This window comes from Camellia sinensis, chromosome 4 (assembly GCF_055761805.1).
Source record: "Camellia sinensis isolate YWXY chromosome 4, ASM5576180v1, whole genome shotgun sequence".
Classification (NCBI taxonomy): Eukaryota; Viridiplantae; Streptophyta; class Magnoliopsida; order Ericales; family Theaceae; genus Camellia; species Camellia sinensis.
The window spans coordinates 165550807-165560743 of NC_138964.1; the positions used below are offsets into that span (position 1 = coordinate 165550807).

General features: G+C 37.2%; 1 long non-coding RNA gene across 1 annotated transcript; it reads right to left on the reverse strand.

Annotated features, from left to right (window-relative positions):
* Positions 1-830: 830 nt before the first annotated feature.
* Positions 831-6449, reverse strand: LOC114274122 (uncharacterized). Its single transcript, XR_003633299.2, has 3 exons — positions 5677-6449; positions 3374-3451; positions 831-2160 (listed from the first exon to the last, which is right to left on the reverse strand). It is a non-coding gene; the product is annotated as an uncharacterized LOC114274122 (long non-coding RNA).
* Between the last annotated feature and the right edge of the window lie 3488 nt (positions 6450-9937).

Here is a 9937-nt window from a genome sequence, read left to right on the forward strand (position 1 = left end):
AGAGAGAGAGAGAGAGAGAGAGAGAGAGAAGGTTTGATGTTGATGAGAGAGAGAGAAAGAGAAAGAGAACAAGAGAGCCGAAATAAAAGTGTGAAATAGGATGGAGGTAGTGGAGGGAGTCATTTTATGAGAACTTGTCACTATGGACATAATAAATTAGCACCTGAACTTTTGAACAAAGAAAATCCAACATTGGATTTCTCACTGGAGTCATTTTTTATTTTTTATATAGTGGGCATGAAGCCAAAAGATTAAGGGAAACTTCATCAACAACAACTTTAGTTAGAGAGTTTGGGACTTCCTCCATCTACACCTGTTTGTCTTCTACCTGGATTGCTATCCTAGTCAAAATGTGTGCTGCCTCACTCACTACAACAAAAAAGGGTTTTTACGGCGTGCAATGCACACCGTAAAAACCCTTCTACGACGTGCAGCTCGCGTCATATTATGATCAGTTATGGAAAGTCATTCATTTTCAACGATATGCTTTGTACACCATTAAAAACTATTTAGCGCAGATTTTATGCGGCGTTGTTACTTTTTCTATGACATGCTATAGTACGTTGTTAAAAACTATTTAACGGCAAATTTTGTACATCGTTGTTACTTTTTCTACAACTATTTTTGCATGCCGTTAATTGGTGAGACAAATAACGACGCTAATTGCGCGCCGCAAAATATGTAATACAACGACTTATTATGTCTGTCATAGAATATGCAGTTTTTATTTTTATTTTTAAATTTAGCATGTTTTATTTGACCAATTTTGTACAATCTAACAAATATTACAAATAAGTATCACAAAATATCAATCAACCATTAAAATATTGTTTGAAACATCAAAAAGAAATTATATCCATAAATTATAAACATTCAACAATTGTTTATACATTCTAAATATTCGAAAATTATATCCTTAAGTTCTAAACTGTATAAAAAGTTTAAACCATCCAAAACTATGCATATCAAACTTTCTAAACATATCGACAACTATTAAGAGATTATCTAAAACTACAGACAACAGTTCTTATAGCATACAGTTGCAGTTGTAGCAAATTCACTTGCTCCTATCACAGGGACGAGAGTGCCTATGTGTCACCTAAACCTACGACAATTAAGGCAGTGCACAATACCGTCAAAACTGCCAAAACCCCTCCGAACTGCTCTAAACTGCGATTTTTTTCCAATTCTGGCAGACAGGTTCGGGTTGAGATGCCAGGACTAGCGGGTCGGCGCAAGTGACGGTTTGGAAATACCAACCCGCTGAAAAAACCGACCCGCACTGTCACTTTGTTAAAAGATTTTCCGCTGCCATTGTATATACATCCAAGTTACGTTTCCAACCATAAGATTACATCTATCATACCAAATGTACATACACTCACACACACACAATAAATTCTCAATTAAACCTAATTCACATCTAAACATCTCATCTCATTCTTTGATCGGTGCTGCTGTATGCTCTTGTTCCTCCTCCTTCCTTACCTTGCCGATCGGCACTCTCCTAGCCTTTCCATCACTGCCGTTAGTCTCGTCGTCGTTGCTGTCCGCTCTCTCTTCTCCGTTGCTGCTCTCTGCTCGCCGAGTTGCCTGGTATGTGGATATTTTTCCTTTCTCTCTCTCTCTCTGCTCTCTCTCCATTCCTCAATATCTATCTCTTATCAAAGTGGACAAATAGGCAGTGTTTTATTAGTTGTTTATTTGTCGTATCAAAGGTTTTCTAGTGGTATAAAACATCAATTAGTGATGCTCTCATCATATTGTCTGGTGAACACATGAAAGTGCTTTATTTATTTTACTTTAATCAAAGTGTTCTCATAATATTGTCTAAGAGCACATAATGAAAACACAATATTTTAATTTTGACTATTTTAGTTAATTTATAAATTAGATCTTTTACTCTTTGATTCAAGTTTTATAATTTAAATTATGTTTTCTTAAAAACCGCCAATCCACCCGAACGACCAAGTCAAAACTGCCATTATTTGCCAACCGAACCGCTGGTTTTTGATAGAAAAAATGACAATTTCTAATAATACTTTTATCAATCCGCTACCCGCCATACGGTTTCTATTTTTCTCCTAAACCGCACCAACCCGCACCGCACACACCCCTAGTGGCAATAGCTGGAGCAACTAACCCTATTGCATTTCTTGTCTGCATGACAAAATAAACTTCACATAAGTACAAAAACCAACGACTCAAGGACAAAAATATTTCTTGAGGTATTAAGAAATGATTAAGAAATTTTAAAACATCAACAAAACATTTCCAAAATTAATAAGAAAATTCAATGGCCCCATAAAAGCAATGTCATAATGAAAAATTAGCAAAAATTCAAGATCTCAATAGTCTCAACGTATATGCAAATAAAATCTACATAAAGCAAAACCTTTTTTTCATGCCTCAGATAAAGTTACCTATTTTGTTGCAATGTTTCTAAAAGGAAATAAGTAGAAATTTTCAAACGAACCATTATGTTTGTACAGGAAAATATAGTTTGCTACTAAATCTAGGCCATAAGAAGCTCAAGAGAAAAATTAAAAAAAGAGGAAGAGGTGCAATTAATCTACTTCAATGCAGCACTTACTTGGGACTTGCATGATTATGTTAAAGGATCTTTATGTATGAGGTTTAGGTTTATAAAGATTTTATCCATTACCATTGTAAGTTCCAAAATAAAGAATCCAAGTCAAAGTAGAGTCTATATTATTTACAAGTTTAAAAAGAAACGTTCAATCCATTGTAAAAGAAATTTAGGTAAGTTTTAGTAGCTTTAGGCGTTTTTTGGGACAATGTGATGTAATTCTACCTGAGTATTTAGTAGCAAATAATTCCTAAGCTAATCTTTTTCTTATTCTCTAATTTTTCACTAGTATCTAATTCAACTAGCAACAGTTGATTTTGCCACATAGATCCTTTGAATAGTTTCTATTAAAGTCTTCAGTTCAATAAAGTGCTTGGAAGAATAGAAAAAAGGTGTGAACTTTAGGGATCAAAATCAAACTCAATTTTCAGAATAAATTTAGATCTGTGAATAATTACATAGAAATAAAATCATATGATTACATAACACTTGAACCCTTGTTTCAAAGATTTGATAAACAAATCAGCGTGAGAAATGACACTATCGCCAATGGTGATATGCAAATAACATCACGGATCAAACACACCATAAGGGTACTGGACCAATAGGTCAAAAATGGGTTTGTGCCACAGGTGTTGAACGATCTACTCTACACAGTTGTGAACTTAAAGGGCTAGAGAAATTTTTTTTTTTCATACAATGAAGGCCAGAACCATATTAAAAAAAAAAAAATACTTTCTATTCAACAAAAAACTCAAGGTGCAGTAGTAAATAAATACTCACTTGTCCTTGTACAAATAGAAAACCCCATTGGCATGAATTAAGTCATAAGACCTTGGATATGTGGAGAAAGCTTCACACCTAAACCCCAAAGATTATAATACGTAAATACGTAATTTTTATCTTTGTGTTGAATACAAAGAAAGGAAATGAATGGAGTAATAAAAGTTGAACTTAGGCCAAACAAATAAATTTTGTCCAACTAATAGTGAACACCTCAAGTTAACATAAGGTAAACAAATCAAAACCTTGCCAACCCAAGTCATTAATAAATAGTTTGTTATCCACACAACAGATCTTCTAGAAGACTGCAAAGGTCAAAACTAAAGTGTGACTAAGGAACCTCACTTCTTGCATAGATATAATGGTTGACATAAACTACTAGGTAATTTACACATCATATAATATCAATTTTTTGCGTTGGGTTGGTTTAAAAAACATGTAAAATGGAGTCATATCAATTAGCCAGGCAAGATAGATATTGATCAATTAAGAGAAGTGATGATATAGGTTTATACCATTTCGTATCTTTCTTTAAGTGAAACAAAATTGAAACCATCATCAATATTATATGAGCAACACAAATGGACCATAAGATAAGAAGCCATGTTATAGTATAGCAAATTAGATTCAACTAAAGGACTCTCAAAATTGTGTAATAAGAAGATCATTAATTTTCTCAATTTTCTCCATTTTTCACATTTCTTGGGTTTAACCAACCTTTGTCAATGTCAAGATGGGTATCATTCAATGAGGGTGCAAAAGACTTGGTTGGTGGCACCTATGTGCTTGATGTGGAGTTTATGGAGAAGTGGAATCAGTATACTTTAGAGTATATAAATATGACAATACATAGATTGAAGATATCTCTACTTTATAACTTTTATTTTTGAAATAAAAGAAACTTTGGTGAATCTTCTTTTTCTAACCACAAGTCAAAAGTCATTTCTTCTTTTAACATTTCTCAAATATGAAATATATTCCACTGTTCTAAAAGTACTGCTAAATTGCCAACCACATGAAAAGAATACATGTCACCTCAAAGAGAATTAAAAGAGAGAAAGAGAGTTTATAACAAAATTCTCTACCACGAACGCAATAGCTTCCTTAAAATAATACTCCGAAGTAATCCAACACTTTGTGACATCATAATTCAAAAAATAGATTCTTGAAATGAAACCAAATCTGAAGTGTTTTTGTTTATTAATGTTGAAGAGAATCTCATAAATTTTTAATGAAAATAATAACCACAGTCCAATGTTGATATACATATATAAAATATTAAAATATATAAAAACTAATCAATAAGTGCCCAAAAAAACCAAGCACAAGCCTGAAAAGTAGCACTGCAACAACGAACAACCAACATAAGAAAAATAGGGGGAAAAAACACACCAAACAACCCTCCAGCTGAAAATGCTACCCAATAGCAGCATAAAGTCAAATGTAACCCAGCAGCAACACACAACAACTAAGTCCAACTACGGGCTTGAAGCATTACTCCAAGAGACTGAATAATTTCTTCCAAAATTGGCCACTCTTAGGTGTAAAATGTTATCCAACTAAGTATCAATTGATATCTATGATTGATCCACTTAATTGTATGAATTAGTAGGGCCAAAAAAGATGAAAAAAATATTGTTCATAATAAGCCATACCCAACCAAGTTCTAATCATCCTTACAAATCTACAACCTACATTATCAATGCTCTCAATTATTACATTTACCTTTGAGACATTTGGCATCCATGTTAACTACCATTCCCTTAATTTTTAGTTTCAGAGGAAACTCCCCTGCACCAACATCACCAACAACCTCTTTGTTGGTCTTGCCCAAAATTCTTGCAGCAGTTCATTACCAACAAAGTTGTGGGATTATTTTCCATGTCTAAAACAGTTGGAGCACCTAACGTTTCATTTCCTTTAATGAATTTAATAAATAATAATAGTTTCACATGTATGCAAACTATTATTATTTATTAAAACTGAATGCATTGTATCTTAGGTTAATAAATAAATAAATAAAGCAAATGAAATAGTCTAAATTTTCAAAGAAGTTCTTCTTGTACATTGTGACATTTGATCAAACACGTAGCATACATGAAGAGAAGTTAAAGAAATTTAAGAAAATAAAATCCAAGCATATAGAGAATAAAGATATACAAAGGGACAATCAAAAAACAAAGCAATCATAAAAAGGAAATGAAACAAAATATTCAAAACCAAACCAAGAGAGAGAAGATGAAAAGTATATTCATAGCCAAAACCGACTCAATAGCGAGAGATAGAGAAAGGATCAAAAATACCTCGTGATGTTTCTCAGTGATTGTCCCCAATTCTTTAATACTTGAAGCAATAACGGCGGCGCTAACGCTTGCTGAGAATTACGATGTCGGTGGTAGCGCTAAAGGAGGAAAATGGGAGAAGTCCGCGGCGGCACTGAAGAGGGAGTAGCTAGGGTAAAGAACGAGGAGAGTAGAGAGTGAATGTGTGTTTCTCAATGTCTGTCCTTCTTCTTACTACTACCAGTACCATATTTCTCAAGCTTCTTCGTCTTTCCATCCCTGGAATCATCGTAGTCCAACTCTCCCTTCACAAAATCCCCTAATTCTTCTCCATCATCCTCTTCTCCAATTCCAAAATCAGGAGTGCTCTCCTTGGCCGTCGTGCTCTTCTTGATGAGTCACTTCTGAGGCTTCGACTTCGCATCCGAATCGTTGTAAATTAGGGTCGGAGAGGGGTTTTGAGGGAAATCGAAGGGCCTGGTAGAGAGGATGAAGGTGGATGATTTGAGAGGGGTTTTGAGGGAAGATAAGAGAAAGAGAAAAGAAGGGGTGATGGGTTTAGAGTTGGAGAGAGAGAGAGAGAGCCTTTTTTCTTTCTCTTCAAATAGGAATTTTCTCTCAAATTAGGGCTCAAAAGGGTGAAGTGAAGTAGATCAACGCTGGGAAGATTGAGGGAGGAGGGACAGATCGGAGATAAGAAGGGTGAGGATATAGATCGGCAATAGAGAAGCATTGGTGGTGAGAGTTTTATTCCATCAGTTGGTTTCATTAATGTTGGGGCTGAAGATTTATATGTTCCTTTTCTAATATATATATATATATTTTGGTAAAGCTAGAAAATTTCATTTTGGCGCTTATTTTTTTAAAGATACAATTCACGACATGCATTGTGTGTCGTAAAAAGGTAATACTTTTAATGACAGGTGATGTGTACATCATAAAAAGTACAATACTTTTTAATGGCGGGCGTTATGTGCATTGTGAAAAGTGCAATACTTTTCACGGCTGGCGTATATGTGTCCTGTATAGTTGATGTATTAACGGTACGTCATATGCATGTCATAGAAAGTTTTATTATTTACAGCAAACATTGCAAGTCGTAAAAAAATCATCGTTACTACCATTCACAGCCTACGCAATAGATACGCCGTGATTAGAAAAGTATTTACAACGTACAAAAAAAACAAGTCGTAAAAGTGAGAAACTACGGCGTGTATTTATTGTATGTCGTTGATGTAGTGCTGTAAAAAGTCAGTTTTGTTGTAGTGATTCTCCTGGAGCTTAACATGTGAACGCAACGTTGAAACTCCAAAAGGGTTGATGGAGGAAGTAAAAAGATCTTTATCAATAGTATAAAGATCTTCACCTTGTGCCTTGATGTCGTTGATGGTCATAAGAGAATTCTTTTCTAGGTGTATATCCAAGAGACCCAAATCTTTTGCCAACTCCACAATCTTCAAAACACTTATAGTTTCTGTGTGAGTGATTTTCCGATCACATTGACCAACTCAGTAATCAGCTGGAGAGCATTGGCAGAATAGATGACACCTGGCTGACCTGTAACAGAAAGAGAAGATTCCGGCGGTGGTTCGTCCACCCGGGGACACTCCGACGATCAAGTCAGTATATCTTTCAAAGATAATCAATAGTGCTGAATTCACTATTCAGAACAAAAATTGCATACCTTAGACCCACGGGGGTGCCTCTCTTTTATAACTAACTCAACCCTTGTCCCAACAGGAGCCTAGCTCTAATGGACTTAGGATTACTATTAATCTTGGACTCCCAGTAGGATTGGGATAAACTCCCTAAGAGTCTTATCATTTCCCAACTGTAGTCTTCCCTCTTTTTAGGACTCTTGTGCCTTATCCGCTTATCTCGGATTCCGATATCTTCGGAGGTAACCTCGGCCTCGCTGAGATCACTTCGACGTCATGACCAGGACACGTGGCACCTCGGCTGACACGTTCGCGTCACCTTAGCCGCGTGTTGGTACCCAGAAAATATATCCCCACAACTGCCCCCTAGGTTCTATTACCTCGGCATTCTGAGGTGATGGAACCTATATCATTCCTTCCTGCCAGTACATCGGCTTAGCCGAGATCATCATCATAGGTCGATATGTCTTTTTAGAGATCAAGAATTCCAAGAGCTTCTTCACGCGTATGAGCTGTTATACATAACAACTCAACCGTTTTAGGCCATGTGCCTTCCCCTTACTGGATCGTACTTGTTACGCGTTCGTAAGTCGTCTCGCGCCTACATGCGCCGTCTGACGTATTCGCTGTTCCAGGCGCATTAATTGCCCTATTTTTGCCGTCGTTTCAATTTTTTGACAAAACTTGTTTCCCTCTTTCGTTTTTCTCACTTTACATTGTCTTTATTCAGTACTCTTTTTCTCTCTAGCTTCCTCTAATCCTCCATTTTTCCAAGCTCTGAAGCTCTGCAACTTGCTCCATTCATTTCTTCCGTCGAAGTTCTTGCCAATCTGTTCTGCTGCCGCCGTTCTTCTAACTTCGGCGATCTCAAGCATCGGCTTCTTTTCTTTGGTAAGTCACCATTCCTCCTGGTTTTCAGTTCTTGTTGTGTTCCATGAAATTCTGTTTCATCATTTAGTCGCCATTGCTATTTTACTTGAATATTTAATTCACGAATCATGTATCTGAACATGTGTATTTCATAATTTTGCTCTTTGTCCATGTCTTGAACACTCGCACTGTTCACATGCCTGTTGCTTTCTGCCACTGTTCTTGGCCTGATACACTTGTGCAAACTTTTTATCTTTATTTCTTGATGTCTTCATCACCATTCTTGTTTCTGAAACGGATCCCTGTTTTTCTGTTTTCCAGATTCGTTCCTTCAATCTTCATCTCCATAGCTTAGGTTTGAGACTTGTTTGTAGAACCCACAATTTTTAGGAAAAACTGAAACGAATTCCTTCTTGATCCATACAAACCCTTATCATAGCATATTTGTAGATTTTTAGCCGAGGTCCTTTAAACCCTCCAAAAATACTTCTTCCTGAAATCCGATATCTCCATTTAAGCCGACGTCATGGGTATGTGGGAACATAGGGTAAACACCCCGAAAAAATTAGGGTACTTTAGGCAGGAGTTCGAAATCCCGGCCGACGTTCATCTGACGTTGGCTAGAGAGGATGACTCTATCATGCCTGATGAAAACCTTATGCATTTCCCAGTGGTTGCGTTTATTGAGTGTGGACTTAGGTTTTCACCTGACCCTTTTTTCCGTCAAATCCTTCATTTTCTATAAGTTGAACCCAATGCAACTTGCCATCAACTCTTACCGAGTTATTAACGGTACCATAGCTTTAGCCAAACAAGAGAGTGCTAGGATTACTCTTGCCGATTTCTAGTACTGTTATACCATGTGTCGCCTGAAATCCGAAAAAGGCCACATCTATTACCTCAAGCCAAGGTCCACTGAATACAAAATCATTGCCGAGCTCCCTGACTCCAATAAAGGAGCGGGGGATGATTACTTCATCGTCTCGGGAGACTGGGAGTTTCAGCCAAACGATGACCTCCATCTTTATCCCTTTAGTCGAACAATTTTCGGGGAAGGAGCTAGTAAGGGCCACCCTTTACAAATTTTCTTGCTTTCTTGTATAAAGTTTTTAACATTCTGTTCTAATGTCTATGCTTTTTTCTTCTTTGCAGTTCTTCCTCAGCCACTAAAGGGCTTCCATCAGTCTTTCTTTCCCAGCAAAGACTTAAAGAAACTACTAAATTTACCAGTTCACAAGCGGAAGGCCCCTTTGCTTCTTAACTTTATCCCCACTTAAAAGTCAGCTCTCCCCGACGTCCCAAAAAAGAAGAAAAAAAGCCTTTCTCCACCATCTGCCATAACTTCACTAGCCGCGTCCACATCTTGGACAAACCAAGGATCAACCTCTGATACAGCTGAGCAACCTTCAACCTCGGCTCCATACTTGATTCTGATATCCCAGCGCCGTCGCCGACGCCGAACAGTTTTTTCCACCGAGATGGGCCGTCAAAGAGCCGTTGCAAAAGATCTCCTGGCCAGTATCCCTTCTGATGTCGACGCTCAGCCAACACAAACCCAGCCTCCACCAAAACAGAAAAGAATAAAAAAGGCTCAACCAAAGGCCAAGGTGACTCAAATTGACACTGAGGACACTTTGCCGATCTCCAAACTGGCTGAGAGTGACAAGTCCCAGCCTACCGCAGAGAAGAGGCGTACCGAGGCCCAACTATCTGATTCTCCGAAATTAAAGAGGCCGAGGTCATCTTTTGTAACC